General features: G+C 40.8%; 1 protein-coding gene and 1 long non-coding RNA gene across 2 annotated transcripts in view; one reads left to right on the forward strand and one right to left on the reverse strand.

Moving 5' to 3' along the window:
• The window catches only part of LOC132446714 (protocadherin-15-like), a 156,198-nt gene extending 146,716 nt beyond the window's left edge, over positions 1 to 9,482 (reverse strand). The window contains exon 1 of the mRNA XM_060037152.1: positions 9,059 to 9,482. The gene's annotated coding sequence lies outside the window, so the exon portion shown is untranslated. The remainder of the gene's footprint in view (positions 1 to 9,058) is intronic.
• The window catches only part of LOC132446476 (uncharacterized), a 365,756-nt gene that overhangs the window by 278,275 nt on the left and 70,338 nt on the right, over positions 1 to 17,143 (forward strand). The gene's annotated exons all lie outside the window — the stretch shown is intronic.

Genomic DNA, 17,143 nt, shown 5'->3' on the forward strand with positions numbered 1-17,143 from the left:
ATGATGAAGAATCTGTTGTCACTGTTTATTCAGTGCATCTTTCCACCATTGTGATGCAAACATGTCAGTGTAGTGGTCAACAATCATTATTTAATTCAGAAAGGGAAAAGAAAAAAACCAATAAAAGACATCAAACTGCATTATTTCGACAGTGGGCCTAATATGACCTACATATTTCACATATAAACATGTATACGTGAAGGATGCACCTTTTTAATTACAGTGATGCTTAATGTGTTCAGTTGTTATTGCTAATCTATAGCCGAGGCTATATGACCTATTTCTATGAATATCACTATATCTCACTAACACATTATGATTTAGCCTGCCTGTCTTAGCTTCGCATGGGTGGTCTCAGTGGGATTCAAACCATTGACTTGCTCTAACAGTTCAGCTGCATCAATGAGGAGTAGAAATCACTGGGAGCTAACATGCAAGCTGTGGTAATAGATAAAGCTGCCAGCTTCAATAGACTGCATCATTAATTTGGCCTGAAAATATCCTGAACCAATTATGTGCTTAGAGTTGATTGAGACACATACAAAAGGCGAGTGATAGTGATACTTGATGAATGAAGGAATAAATAAATGGATGGAGGGATGGATTGATGGACAGCTGGATGGGTAAATATTAACAGAAAGCTTACTGCTGTTCTACACTCCCTATTGCCATCAAACACATTTACAAATTGTTTATTTTAAGCGGTGACGCGGCTGCCTTTGAAAACAGATGAACAAAGATATGATTACACTGCAAATAATAAAGCACAAACATGATTCATGATTCATTTGTGTTTGTCTTTCTGAACTCACAAAGACAACTTAAAAAAGTGGAACGAAAGTTCCGTGCAAAATCTATTCAGAGCAAAGTGAGGAGGAGCCGTAATTGATCCATCTCTGATGTAGAAGACATTCATACAGCGACCTCTGTTTGATATAACGGCATGCTTAAACATTAATGGTGCCACGGTGGAGCGGGAAAGAAAGAGAAAGAAATTGAGAGAGTGCATGCACACAGAGGAGGAGCAATAATTGAAGTCTGAGTGAGGAATAGGCCATGGAAAGGAATGTTTCAAAGCCGAGCGGCAGCTTTAGATGAAAATGAGCATGAAAAGCAAAAATAATTTCACGGTGAAATCGTAAAGGAAATGGCATATCACAATATTACGAAGAGGACAGCTAATAGCCAAGGCAATTACATGTGTTATGAATGCATATATTTTGTGATTGCATATGATTGCATATATACATATATATATAAATAGACCATTGAAATATATATACACAGACAGACAGAGAGAGATAACTAAAGTAAAGGAAGAAAGAAAAAATAAGGGGTTGTTTCAATCCAGTCCAAACTGTTAGGACAACACGATCACTCTCATATGTGGACTATATGAACTATGTCAAATGATGACTAATGTCATTACAAATAACATGTATACAGTTCTGTCCATATGGATCACACAAAGGTCTGAGTGTATATGGGAGCTTTTTACACAAGGAAATTATTGGGGTAGAATTTTAATTTGTGGGCAAGGCATACAAGGCATCAACCAGCGGCTTCAACCCAAAACAGGAGCTTTGTCCTAAATGCTAGGAGGCTTCCCTCAATCTTCATCTTAATACCTTGTCGCTAGGTCTATCTGGTTGCCTCAGTGATAGCAAACATGCAGAACCAGAAATCTTGAATAGTTCTCATTGTATGTGCTGCGTACACAAGCATACTGTGAAGCAAGTAAATTAATATAATCTGCATGAGATATATACTGCCACTAGCCTAACCAAACAAAACCTTGCAGCAGCTTCAAAGTTTCTAATCCTGATGTCTGTGAGCCTAGTCGGCCTCGGGATTGGAGGGGGAAAGACATATATATTTTGTAATTGAATCAGTCTGTATTTTCACAGATATTTAACCGTGTGAGTTGAACGATCTTTGACATGTTTGATTGTTGCAATGAATGACATTTAGAACGTGCAGAACACAACTACATGATAAAACATGCGCAACTGTCCTCGCTATGTTTAAAACAGTCTGTCGGCTTTAACGCTTATTCCATAGCGCTGTCAGCACACCTATGGCAGTGACGATCGCGTCACGCCTCATCACAACAACCACAAAGAAAATGCATTGAAAGAAACACAAATTACTGTATGACACACACACACACACACACACACACACACACACACACAGAGTGTGTGTGTGTGTGTGTGTGTTGTTGCATGTTGTTGACCCAGGCTAATGAATTGTATCCTGACCAGAAAACATATATCTTGACTGAACAAAGGCATTGATCCCTTCCTTTGATCATGGAAGAAGTCTAGGGTTATGGCTGCAGCAGAGTTTTTGTTGAACTACAATGTTCCAAAAATGTGGGCAGAATAGTCGAAATCCCAGCCATAAGGTTCTTCGTCAAACCTCAACAGTATGCACACATCCTACAGCAAGATGCCCTAACAGTTACTGCCTTCTTACTGACCTGTATCGCCATACATTCACACAATACAATTCCTCTTGGACAAAACTGTCCAACCAATGAATAAATAGTAACATGTTAAAAATGTATGCATCATGTATCTGTATCATTAAAATGATTCTACTTGACTTTAAATATGTCGATATAGCCCGACAGAGTTTGAACCGTTTCTTCAAGTTACTCTGTGAGGTTAATGACCACGAGGAAAAGAGCATACCAAAACATCGGTTCTACAGGGACCAATGAGAAACTGAGTTGATGTTGTAGACCGCCATTGTTTTACAACACGCAGATCATAAAATAGTAAGGAAGGATTAATAGTGAATTGAGTTGTAAGTCCTTTTCTGTTTTAATTCCCTCTTCTTACAGCATCTGCTCTCCGGAGCTACCTTCAGATTATATATTTAGAAGGTGTACCACAGGGCCATTAATAATAAATAAGAACTCGCTCATTTTATTCAAGAGAATAATAAGAAACGCATGCTAGTCCGCAGAGTTTATATAACGCTGTGCCGATTGAGGCGACTATGAACCTTCTTATCACCCCGTGGAAGGAATGGAGAATAGGGTCAGGTTTACATGTGAAACTGCGAAGCAAAATGACCAATGAAATCCGCTAAGGAGAGGAGGGACTATTCTCAAACCTAATTGGTGCTGGAAGTTGGGATGTTGGGGTGCCAGGTACTATTTTCAAACCTCCAATGATAAACTTTATTTCTTGCTTACTTGGACTGGCCAGCCTTTTTGGAGAGAGAGAGAGAGAGAGAGAGAGAGAGAGAGAGAGAGAGAGAGAGAGAGTGTGTTAATAGACGATAAGAGTGTTAGGATGATAGAGAGGTAGAGAGACAGGGAGTTAGAGACAGAGAGGAGAGAAAGGTAGAGAGGTGGTAACATCTGGGCCAAAGAGCTGTGTTGTGACCCTGATAAAATGCCTCTCTTGACTCACTGGGAACTCTGATAAGACCACTGCTCTCTGGAGGGCTCGCTCGCTCTCTCTGTGTGTGTGTGTGTGTGTGTGTGTGTGTGTGTGTGTGTGTGTGTGTGTGTGTGTGTGTGTGTGTGTGTGTGTGTGTGTGTGTGTGTGTGTGTAACACCAATTCTCTAGTGTAAACATGCTGAGCCTTCACAGGGAGACACTTTGAAGTTGGCAACAGTGAATGTCCCCCCCCCCCCCCCCCCCCCCACCCCCCATACACACACATACACACAAACACACAAATTAAACCACTTCCACACATGCACAAATGTATTCACATGCATACCAACACATTAATAATAAGTACAACTAGACATACTCTTGTGGCACACACACACACACACACACACCTACATCAGCTCATCGAACAATCAATGGGATTATAAACTATGCCATAGAATAAATTATACACACACACACACACACACACAACCTACTTTGCATTACGCACTTCATCTGATTTATGTAATCAATAATGGAAAATTCTGCTGAGGAGCCCGTTGCTTCTGGTTGGTTGTTATTTGTGTGTGTGTGTTCTGGTGTGCATGTGTGTGTGTATGTGCATCTGTACGAGTTTGAATGGATTTTTCTTTTGGCAGCATAGATTTTGTGTTCATTTTCACTGGCAGCAGTGAAAAAACCTCTGAAGTCCAAATGTTGTTCTTGTTGTATTTGGTTCTCTGGATGGATAGCCTAACATAACATCCATTTGATATTTTTGTTGGCATAACCCATTCCTTCATTTTTTATTCTTGATGATCTAATTTACGATTCGCCGACACTTTCATCCAAAGAGGTGATGGGGCTTGAACCCAAAACCGTCCCGCTGGGAGCCAAGCACCTTGACCAATAGGTACATATTCACCATAAAGCCCCCACCACGGCGCTAAGCGGTTTAGCTACGTACGTCTAGACCAGAGATAGCTAAACCACTTAGCGCTGTGAAGGTCTCGTGCTCAATGTATGAATGCTATACAGCATGCTAAAAGTGGCCGTTGTTAACCACAGGCTAACAAGGAGATATTTGGGTTCCCGCGGGGTTTGGTGAGGTTTTAACAAAAGCCTGATCTATCTGATAACCCTGCTACTTAGTGTGATCCGGGGGCCTGTGTAGGCGGCGAGAGGGGTACAGAAGAAACGCTTTTTTTTTTTTATAAGATTTAAAACAAGGTTCAATTAAATAACACTCTGGGACCCTGGCTCATTAAAAACCCTTCCAATAAGGGGAGCTTGTGGATGGTGGAAGGGCCAACATGTTGTTTTCACACTCATTTTGAAAGTCAAATACAGCTGCTGTGGGGTGGTACACAGGGGGCCAGGGAGGGGGGGGGGCAGGGTCCATTCAACATGGGGGTTGCATAGGTTTGAGTTCAACTTCCGCCTGGAGGAACTCTTTTTTAATTGGTGGCTTTGATAAACGGGATAAAGGTTCTAACAATACTTGATTTGATTCGTGTTTCAGCATTCTACCAGCTTAAATTACTTCCTCTTTTCTCTTCCCTTTCTCATCACACCCAGCATGGTCTGGACAATTGTATTTTCACACGATGCTTTTGCTGTCTAGTAGGATTTCTTCCAGGTTAATTCTCACCATCTGGAAGCCAGATTAATTATGGTTTGCAACATCCCATCAGAGACTACACAACCCAATGAGCTTGATTAAAAATACCAGTGACAAAGTTCATAGAGAAGACTTATTTCACCCTCTTGGTTTCTAATGTCTGGGTTGCCAGATATGCAGATCAGAGACAACATTTTGCCAGCAGGCGAGTTAATCTTGTTAGAAATAATTAACAGAGTAGAATTGTTCTGAACCCAATCCCCAAACGAGAGGCCTTCTTAGTCAAGCGTCTAAGTCTACAGGAACACCTAAACTCCTGCAGCACATAGAGAGCGAGCGAGAAGGAGGAGGAGGGAGAGAGAGAGATGGGAAGAACAAAGAGCAGGAAGAGTTCAACTCCAGCATGAAAAAGGCAAAGACAGATGGGAAAAAAGAGTGACGGCTCAATTAAACAGAGATGGAAAGAGATTAATTTGCACCAAGGAGAGGGAAAAAGAGCAGCATAAGAAATTTTAAGAAAGAGAGAGAGCAACATAACAAATATAAAGAAAGAAAGTGAAGGGTGAGAGAGAGAGAGAGAGAGAGAGAGAGAGAGAGAGAGAGAGAGAGAGAGAGAGCAGTTAAAATATCAGAAGTATTCAAAAGACACTCTGAAATTGTGTTGAAAAAAATAGATTCACCTGAATATAGATTTTTTTCGAGTTTATTTTACTTTCTCTCCCTTTGCTCAACCTCCTACTCACCAAAGGTGTTAACTTTTTGAATTCACCTGCCCCCCCCTTCTCGGGTAGGTGAACTCCGATCTCTGTGTTGTGAGGTGGCGTTGCTGTGTTGCTGGAATTAGACACCGAGTGTAATCCAGCCGATTCAGTGAGATCGTCTGGTTGGGATACCCTGGTTGCTTTGTTTTTCTTGATATTTTGTTGGGATGGCTTTTCAAGGCAAATTGTGATATTGATGCCCAAAGATGGGGGGGTTGGTTATTAAATTATAATTGCATTTTGTCCCAAGATGGTCCCCACTGCCCTCAGACTCCTTAACAACAGATAGGAGTCTGTTGTTATTGGTATTATTCTATCTCAGGAGTGCTGCCACTGTTTACATTTTGCTCATGCACTACAGCACACTTTCTTGGATTTGCACCATTCCGTCTTATTTTATTTTATTTTAACTTACATTTATTATTTCATCTAGTTGCTGCTCTTCTATTTATCTTGTAAATTGTATATTATTGTTGCATTTGTTTTCTATTTTATTTGTATATTGTATATATTTTTATATTTCTTTCTTGGCATTCAGTCTGTGGAAAACAAAGGAAGAATTTCATTGCATGACTGAGAACATGTTTCTTATTGTGCATATGACAATAAACACTTTGAATCTTGAATCTTGATGTCCCCTGCACATTGTAGTGGAATGGAAGTGGTATCTACACCTGCTCGTTGCCTGTGGTCATTTTGGTGTGCCTCGATATTTCATATTTTCTCAGTTTTAAGATCACAAATTTGAGGGAATTTTCATTGCTTGATTCTGATGTCTTCTTAGAGACATGTAAAGGCTACAAATGAACTTAGCCAATTGAATAGCTCCTCCTTCTGTCTCTCGCTCTGTTTTCTATCTATCTCTTGCTCTCACTCTATGCTGAGAACATATCTCCCACCCATCGCTACAGCCAAACCAGAGGTTCAGCTGATTCACAACCCATCTGTGTTTATGAAAGGATTTCCAAATTGATTCAATTTAGTAATTAGTAAATAGAAAACAAATCATCTGCCTACCGCAAGATCCCTGAGTTACCTCTTAATTGAATAAATCTAAAATTAAGTGTCAATTTAACATAGTGGTGGTGGTCACCAAATCAGGTAGGCTTGCAGAGAGACTTGGCATGCGTGATAGCTAGCATGTGATTACTGTGTAACTTTGACAACAGAATGCAGCAGTGTTCGTACTATCAACAACACCCAGCATGACAGCTATCTTGGGATACAGCAAGTATGAAGCCGGTATATATAAATAAACCAGAATGATGGTATGTTCTCTGGACATGCGTTATCACAATTCACACACACTAAGAGGCATATGTGCAAATCACGCACCCACACATAAACACACACTCTCACACATACACAAACAATAAGGTTAAGCATAGCATTACAATTGACTTGTAAGTCTCTTCCAATAAAAGCGTCTGCTAATGACAGAATTGTGATGTCAATGCTTTACTTCATATTCAGAAACTTTGTATCAAAGGAATCCAAAAAACATAGGTTTCGAAAATACTCATTATCATCATTATCATCATCAAAAACATATGGGACAGTCGTAACGCAAATCAAAAGACAACCAACATTCAACCCAAAAAAAAGTAAAAAAAAAAAAGATTGTGGTCTTTTAACTACAGTGAATAGCAGGTTTGAGAGAGTCTAAAGGGCTTGTCTTCAGTCTGGAGAAAATTGTACAAATTGAAGAAAGAACGCATTTACTGTTTTGCCTTTTGAAAATATGAATACATGGCTCTCCCAGGAGTGTGACTAATTCAGCCCTAATAGCTACTGGAACCAGCTGAATACAAGCAAACAAATATGTATAGAGCAAAGCAACACAGATAAGTGAGTGTGTGTGTGTGTGTGTGTGTGTGTGTGTGTGTGTGTGTGTGTGTGTGTGTGTGTGTGTGTGTGTGTGTGTGTGTGAGTGATAATGTATTTGTGCTTGTGTGTGCGTGTCTGTCTAAAACATTGCAAATACTGTCTTAAACAGTTTGGATTATTTATATAAATCCAACAGGTTAAAACAAGAGTTGTCTTGGGAAAAAGAAACGTATAAAAGACAATCATTTAGGGTTGTAACGGGTGCGTATGGTGATGGAAAGGGGTTGATTGGAAACAGAACAAAAGTTTATCAAAGTCTTTCTGCACTTTTCCCCATGAACTGTCCCAAAAACAAGGTAGGATTTCTATTCTCTATAGTAAAGAGAACAGAAAGACGACCTTGTGATGCACCAAGGGTATATACTATAAATATATAGACAACCACCTGAATATAGTAATATACTGGTTCTGAAGCTCTCACCCACACCCTCACACACACATTACAATAAAGCTAGCATTCTCACAAATCCACTCTTCAATGCGCTCCGATGGTCATTATACACAAATGTTTTGCTGTGGAGTATAATATATATATATCCCCTATTCCCTTTTTTAAGGAACGCCTGTGAGTCGCTATAGACAAACAGACAATGTGTAGGAATTACTTTACAGTTGTACCTCATATCTTAAAAAGTAGTCACAGCTCTTGTACGTAAAACCATGCAATAGAAGGCATGCAGCAGCATTCATTATATTAACCCCCTCTCCACCCCCCCCCCCACCCCCAGTCATCTTTGCCTTTTTACGATCCTTGCAGGCGACAGCTTGTGTCCAAGTTAAGGTAATCGGATATCCCTATTTCCCCCTCTCCCCCCCCCCCTGTCTCCCTCTCTCTCTCCACCTCCCACTGCGTCTTCTATCTCTTTACCTCTGCCCTCTCCCACTCTGTCTCTCTCTCTCTCTCTAATCTTCTAACCGGACCCCTGCCTGCACACAGCGTTAGAACAGACAACAGGCAGATATCCACTGGGCTGCACAGACTCTACTTGTTGAGAGTAAAGCAGTGGTTAATGACTTTCGGATGAGCAACACCTGAAACTGCAATCAGTCTACACAATTACCCATTGGAATAATTTAGCACAATGGGATGACTTGAAAGGAGAATATAGACTCATGCCATGAGTCTATATTATCATGTACTCACGTTTTCACAATTGACAGTCATTAAACAATAGAGAAAATAAATAAATGGATACATAAGAGAAGTAGGAAATTGGAAGTTGAGGACGGGTGTTTCGGCGCGTTTGTGCGTTTGCGTGTGTGCGTGCATGTTTGCGTGTGTGTGTGTGCAGGGAGGTTTCAGCACCATGGAGAGAGACACCAACATCAACTAGGCTAAGGGTTCACCAACCGCTCACAATAGGCGTTATACTGTCCAAAGAGCTTCTACTCACCATATTAGCCTTTTTGTTGAAGCCATGTGTAAGCCTACCTCTCCAGAGGCTGTCGATGTCTCCACACGGAAGAAAAACACATTTTTCCGAAGAATAACTATTCTATTGGCACTGTGAATAAAAGCCCAACCTCTTCAAATGGACTGCCTTTGCCCTGAAGCGAGGATATAATATGTATTTTTTGTAGACGCAGACTCCATATTAACGTGGATTAAAGCACGGGTAAGTGGTCCGCCTCGACGACGGACGTGTAGTGTGGCGTGAGTCGAGTTATCCGGTCAGGAACTTGAGGAAGTGTGGCGCGAGCTCCGTTTCAACTCAGCCCGTGTAGTGGCGCGAGCTCCGTCTCAACTCAGCCCTCATCGCGAGAAAATCCGACAGAGTAAAGAGTAACAGGATATTTCCTCCTCCGCTGAAGCCTGTACCCCTCTGTGGGAGAGAGAGCGAGAGGGGGAGGGAGGGAGCGAGCGAGCGAGAGCAAGAGAGAGAGAGAGAGAGCAAGAGCGAGAGCGAGAGAGAGAAATTGAGAGTCAAACGGGGAGAGAAAGGAGGTAGAAAAGGACAGAGAGCAAGCGGTGGTTGTATTTTCCACACCGTGCAAACAATACGTTACATGGTGGTAATGGAATTAGCAGCAGGGCAAAAGGCATGTGGATAAAAGGCGACCATCACTCGGCGAGGAGTCCAACGGGCGCCCCGCTGCGGAGGAATTAATATCAAGATGTGGAGGCCTACTGATTATAATTAAAAACAGTGTGACCGGGATAATATTCAAACAAATCAGGCTTGTTGATGATCCATCTCGAAATGTTTGCTTATCTCTATTTACTTTATCGTGTAGCCTATTGTTGCTGCTATGTGGCTGTAGAGGAACCAAGCCTTATAATTTTACTCTTGTGTACTTAAACAATAAGATAATAAGAATAAAAGTAATTGTGATTCAGATTCTGAATTGGCCACAGGCACACTTGGATGTCGGATAATTATTTCATACAGGAAAAAGGGGACTTAACAGATTCCAAGCTGTGAATTTTCCTTGGAACGCTGAAAACAGACTTGATTCAACCCTTGTCCCTTTGGTAGCTTTGAAATGTCAAGCAGCAATGTGAAATGAGTGTTGATTTACTATTTTTTTCTGACCACCTCCTGCATGCAGTCACAGTCACAAATAACATGCGTTTGACTTTTATGTATACTAATTGCACTGTGAAATACTAAACAAAGTCCACCAATCCATCCCGCCCAATGTTTTCAGCAACAAGAGGCCATGATGGGCATATTTAGCCTTCAGCCTGTTCCACGACGCCTAGGTCTTAAAGGAGTGTATAATTTAGTGTCATCTAGAACCGACTTGGCAGAAATTGAAATTAATATCAAAGTATGTTGTAATAAGTGAACAATCCCATGAAAATAACTTTCGTCTTCCTTAGTATTGAATTCATATATATAAACAAAGGGTGCAGGTTTGAAACATATCGTTTTGCAGACTAAATAACTAGATACATTGATAAGTCTTCAAAAAAAACTCATGTGATGCTTGGCTACTTGATGTCGTCGAAGATTAAATCGTTTTGGAAGTAGCTTCTAGCCCTCTACAGGCAAGTACAGGCCAACATAGCTTCTCTAACGCTGATAGATGCCCCTAAATCTTATACACTACCTTTATTGTCATTGTGAAATTTGATCACTCAAATCACATCCAATTAATAATACTGGAAATTGATTTATGTCAAGACCAAGTTAAGCTCATAGTTGGATATAGCTTTTTGATTGTATTAATGTATTAGTTAATTCATCAGGGATGATGCGAAAAACCTTGCAACAGGTCACTATATCATGAAACAGACGTGCTGCATATCTGATTGCTAGTTGGTATCGAGCTTGTTTGATAGTTAGTTGGTAATTGATTGGGTGGGTGGTTGGTTTTAAATAGGCTGGTTTGTTAGTTGGCTAGATTGTTGATAAATTGGCTCTTGGTTGGGTAAATTGGATGATAAGTAGTAGGCTAGTTAGCTAGTTAGTTTTTTAGTTGACTATTTGGTTGTTTAGTTGACTAGTTGGTTGATGTTAAGTTAACTGGTTAGTTAAGTGGTCGGTTAGATGGCTATTTTGCAGCATCATGACAGTCCATCATACGATAACCTGATTTGGATCACATGATCTCAGTTCTGGTTACCACAGTGTCAAAATGACATCCATTCAGTGCACTTTCCCCATTGTATTTCCATCAAAGTGGGATCATGTAGCCCCCTAGACAGTGCTGGTGGCTCACCGCAGTGCCACGGCGGTGGCGTGGTCTACTGTGTAATCCCATTACCTGATCAAAGGATTACCATCGACGCCAGTAAAAGGGGTTCCCAGCCGAGGGCTGAGGCCACACCCCACTCCTACACTCACGTCTTACCACAACCAGCACTCTGATCTTACCTGAACCTCCATCTGCTGCCATGCTCGGCGCGTCGGCTTACACACTAATCCCATTGAGCCCTGCTAGGAACTCAGATATTATAAGGCTACACACACACCTACACACTCTCTCTCTCTCTCTCTCACACACCGTCATCACAGGGTTAAGGTTGTAGCAGGAAGAGGAGCTGCAGCCAACTGGGGGAGCAGAGACCTGGCTGAGGAGGGCGGGATTAAGGAGAGGAAAGGGTTTGAGGGTCAAATAAGAAACCTCTGACCATGTGTCATATAGAAAACTCTTCTATCCAAAGTGATTATCAGTGTATTCTGATACACTGATCACTACGCGGTGTGAGGGTTAGCATCTTGCTTAAGGATGCCATACATTCGGGATACAAAACGTTCTGATCGGAATCAAACACCAATACAACTAGACTAGACTATGCTGACCCCTACTTCATATGAATAACAACCCTGCCTTCAATTAACCGAACACCATAAAGTTCTCTTTTGAACAAGGGAGAGAGAGCGACTGGGAGTCTCTATCAATTCAAATTGTGGCCTAATGGACAAGAACTCTGTTCTGGCCAGTCGACCCCTGTATAATACTTTACCACTCCAAACCATATCTTATCACACCCTAACCTAACATCCCAAAAAACAACCAAAAAAATATTTTTTAATGTCACATATTTGAGCCTGATTTTCCAATGATTACTTAGACCATGTCACATTGGTCAATTAAAATGGCAGCCATTTGACACGCAAGCTCGTATAAATATAAATAGTTGGTTGGAGCAGACAAGTCTAAAACAGTGACATTGCCTCCGGGCTGTATAATGGTGACGGTATTCTCTCCATTATAGCTGATGTTGGACATGTCCCTATGAGTTCAACACCCTTTCCCAGACAATATCCTGCCTTATAGTGTGATATTTGAGGATTTACAATTTGAACCCATGTCCTCCATTAGTCTTTACAAAACCTCCACAAAAATGGATAAAAAAAAATCCTTTTGGGTAGGAAGCAAATTATAAAATATTAGGTAAACCACAGCTACGTAACACTTTTTTTTATAAGAAAAGGCCTCCAGACAACCTCAAGGTTGAAATTGTTACGTATTTTAAGAACACAAGCTGTATTTCCCTCACTTAACCACTAGGGAGTAGGACCAAACATATAAGCCGTAAATACTATACATAGCCACAAGGGGAGCAAGACCTTACTGAAGGCTGCAATAAATACTTTAGCCACAGAAGGCAGCACCACAGACCAGGCGAGGAAGCCGAGACCACACCGGCTCCTCCCACTACTTCCGGGCCGCGCTGTTCAGACATAACAACATACAGATCGAGCATGTCTTCAGAATTCTCCCGGTAGCTATTGGACAGGGTTATAGGTCTATTGATCAGCAAGGAGAACCCTCGCACGTGCTTAGACACATCTTCAATCTCTCCTTGCTTCAGAGTATCAGTTTACCATACCGAAAATACTTTATACTAAATAAAGTCTTTAAAGCTATTCCTTTGGATTTGACCACTTTCCTTGAAGAACTACGTAATAAAATCAAACATCAATGTCGTACATTTTTAAACCTTTATCTTAGAAGGAAAATAAATTCCATAAATGTAATCGGCGTGAGGTTAGACCCAAGAACAGCACAGACTGAGACCAGCGTTGGAATAGTTCAACAGTTTATTGTCCTAATAGGGAATCTAAGCTAACTGGAGACAGACAAGGGGCGAACAGGCAAAGGGGTCAGGGACAGAAGGCTGTTCAGGTTACCAGGGCAGGAACGACGAGGACGGGACGACAAGCAGGGTCGACAAGCAGGGTCGACAAGCAGGAACACAATCCGGGAACTAGTACTAGAGAGCTTTGAATTGCTGCTAAAGACAATCTGGCAGAGAATGAGACGAAGGAGTGGGTTTAAATAAGGTGAGGGAACACAGGTGAAGGTGGTTGCACTGATGAGGTGGGAGTGGCAGGCAGGTGATCAGGAAAAGTACTGGCAGGGCTGGCAGTGGGATGGAAAGCCAGGAGCGGATCATGACAATAAATTAAGGGGGTTGAGATTAGCATTAAACTTTCTTTCATAACTTTCTTTCTTTCATTATAAATCAAGAACAGATCCACTACAGATTAACATGTATCCCATCCGGCCTGTTGTTCGGCCATTTCTGTTGTTTCCTCGATTGCGCCAGACAAACGTTAGCCTGACGGTAACTCGTTATCCCGAAAATGGCTTCAAAAAGGTGGGAGTCGGGAGCAGAGCAGCGAAAAAAAATAAGAAACACCGGGTTGATGTTGGTACATCGATTGCAGGTATTTTAAAGACATAAATATTTTTTAATTACAGTAAAATGCTTAAAGGTCACATATAATGCCACCAGGTTTGAGTGTGATTAGCCTTTACAAGCCGTTTTGAAAATCGGTCTCTTCTGACATCACAAGTGGGCGTGTCCACCTAGATATGTGCTAGATAGATCAGCCTATCGGCCTACCCTGTGGACTATAGCAAACATTGCTCATCTATCCATCTAGGTGGACACGCCCACTTGCGATGTCCGATTTTCATAACAGCTTGTAATGACTAATCACACTCACACCTGGTTGTTTAATATATGCCATTTAAACCACATAAGCTAAGCCCTCTCCTAATTTTTTTTAATTAATTCATAATTTGGCAATCAACATCCAAACAAAAATGTTTTTGGGGAAATAAACCTTCAAAACAGTGCATTTAATTTATGTTGGAATGTGAAGGGTTGAATGAAATAATGAGAATCAGAATACTGCAGACTCTGCAGTTGTTGGGAAGGAAAATGCTAATGCAGCTCTGTGATTGGAAGTCCCGCTATAATTTCACAGCAGTCCAGTAATAGTTATTCAATGAAGAAATTGCGCCCGCTGTGAGGGACAGGAATCCAAAAAACTCGCTAGCTAGCTTATGGGCATGTCTTGGTTAACTTTACGATGGCAGCCACCGCAAGTAATGAATTGCTAAGGAGGAGAACATTGTTTCTGATTTATTATCTACAGTTCGTATTGTCGGCAGTTAATAACAGGAGGACCCACAACAGAGTTAAAATTGGTTCAGAAAGCCAAAGCTTTTGAATTCAACTCCACCAACTATCTCGATACCTTTGGATCAGCAATGAGCATGAAGCTTTACTGATGGTGTCTGCTTTTATGCATTTCGCACCTATGTATACATAAAGGTCTATATATTCTAATGAAGTGCACACACAGCTTGTTTGATGATGCAATAATTTTTCAGGAGGATTTTCATTTTGCTAAAGAAATAGCTGTTTGTAATGTTGCTAAGGAAAGATATTCTGCAATAAATTACGGTTAACTCTGCGTGAATTTAAATTATTCTTCTTAGTAATAGCTATTCATATTGGCTAGCTTAAGTGTCAATAGAACGCAATAGTGTGGAAGTGAAATATATCTATATATTTTTGTTGTGGTTGATTAAAAGCCATAATGTCACCATCCAAGGCATAGGCTACTTGCCACAACCAATATATTGTGAATGATGGTATATTCTGCTGTAGAAGCCAAAAGTTAAAGAAAATTTTACCAAAGCCACGAAAGTCAAGTTGTCGATTACTGCTACCATTGAAACGTTTACCACAGAGCAACCATGACTTCCCTTTCTGACACGATGTGGTTTTTAAGAGATTAGGAAAAGAGTGTCCAAAGGGGTGAAAAGTGTGATTGAGGTGATTGCAGTGAGGAACGAAGCACTGTCCCATGTCGATGACAAATTATATAAAAACTACACACACACACACACACACACACACACACACACACACACACACACACACACACACACACACACACACACACACACACACACACACACACACAAACTAACTGTATTTATTTTATGATACTTTAAAGGAATGAAGCAGACGTATTTATAAGTGTACTTTAAAGTATCAGATGCCTTAAAACTAGGCCCCACTCAAAGTATGTATGGCAGTTTTGTCCTCTCTGGAAGCATTTGAGTGTTTGGGATTAGAATTAAATTACTTTAATTTTAATTAAAGACTTTTTTTAAGTCAAACAACGGATCCCCCACAAAAGAACAACACAGGTAGCACGTCCCACCTGTTTTTCCACCATAGAGAGGGAGTGGCCGGTTTGAGATGGGCTTCTTCAAATAACCCTAACCCAATAGAAAATACAGGGGTTGCACCTTCATTTATAGTTCAGTGTGGAGAACTGGTTTTGATTGCAAGGCCTCCAATAGGATGATTCGGACAGGATGGGGCTGGTTGTTGAGATATCCTGCGAGAAACAGCGAATAACTGCCCAGCGGATCCCCGGAATATGAACCTAAGAATAAAATAATTGTGTGTGTGTGTGTGTGTGTGTGTGTGTGTGTGTGTGTGTGTGTGTGTGTGTGTGTGTGTGTGTGTGTGTGTGTGTGTGTGTGTGTGTGTGTGTGTGTGTGTGAGAGAAAGGAAAAGAAAGAGAGGGGGAATAATAAAGAAACCAAATAAGAAAACAGAATCAAGTTAGAAATGAAAAAGAGAGAAGGAGCCGGGTGGAGGACAACACCGATGATAGCATCTAGGAGGACTTGGAGCAGTGACGGAGAACAGAAAAGGTGTCAGATCGTATCCGACCTGCTACTGTTTCATCGCTGAAGTGCTGGGGCTCTTCCAGTTAATCTGAAGGAGCAGATGTTAATTTCGGGACGGGGCCAGGCAGTAAGTGTTTAATTAGGTCTGGGGGAAATAAATGATTTATTAAACACATCTGGGCCGATAAAATATCTCTATGGCTTCTGCTTAGCTCCCAACCTGCTTGATAAAAATAACAATGGAGAATTCAATTTCGTATAAATAAGACAATGGATTGTATCTAAAATATATAACAATCATTAAACAAATCAATAGTAAAAAATCTGAAGCATAGATTTAAGGAAGACAATGTATAGTTCCTAAAAAGTATAACAGTATAACAGTGTTGGTAAAATTGTGAATGACAAACTGTCCTACTGTTGCTAAAATTTCAAATGCCAGTAATTGAGAAATACATATTTTCCCATATTGTACTACTGACAGGTTAAATTTGATAAGATATACGTTTCATCATCTCAAAATTGTGTTTGTGAATGGATCAAATTGCCTTATCAGCCAAAGTGTTTCAATATTTACTCTGAGGTTGCACTTTGAGAACTATAAAAAAGAAGAATAACTGGTTTCAATTGCTTCCCTCACCTTCAAAAATAGCTGATTCAGATAATTTCCACAATAAACATGAGCGGATGGTCATGTGTTTGTTTATTTGTTTTCAAGTTTGAGTACATGAGTATATGGATGCACGATATAATATATGTATATAGTTGTGTGTTTGTGTGTGTGTGCTCACAGACACAATCTGGATGTCGGATGGGTTTTGGCTGTATTAGCCCAAGGCAATCAGTCAAATTTACAGAAACTGAAACACACACACACACACACACACACACACACACACACACACACACACACACACACACACACACACACACACACACACACACACACACACTAATACAGAGGAAGGCTTGGACGACCTAGTGTGCCCTTGTCATGATTTATCCAAACAAACATTTTCATTAAATTCTCAAATTACCCAACGCACACACGGACACGCATACACACGGACACACATAAC

Source organism: Gadus macrocephalus, chromosome 18, assembly GCF_031168955.1.
Source record: "Gadus macrocephalus chromosome 18, ASM3116895v1".
In the NCBI taxonomy this organism is placed as follows: Eukaryota; Metazoa; Chordata; class Actinopteri; order Gadiformes; family Gadidae; genus Gadus; species Gadus macrocephalus.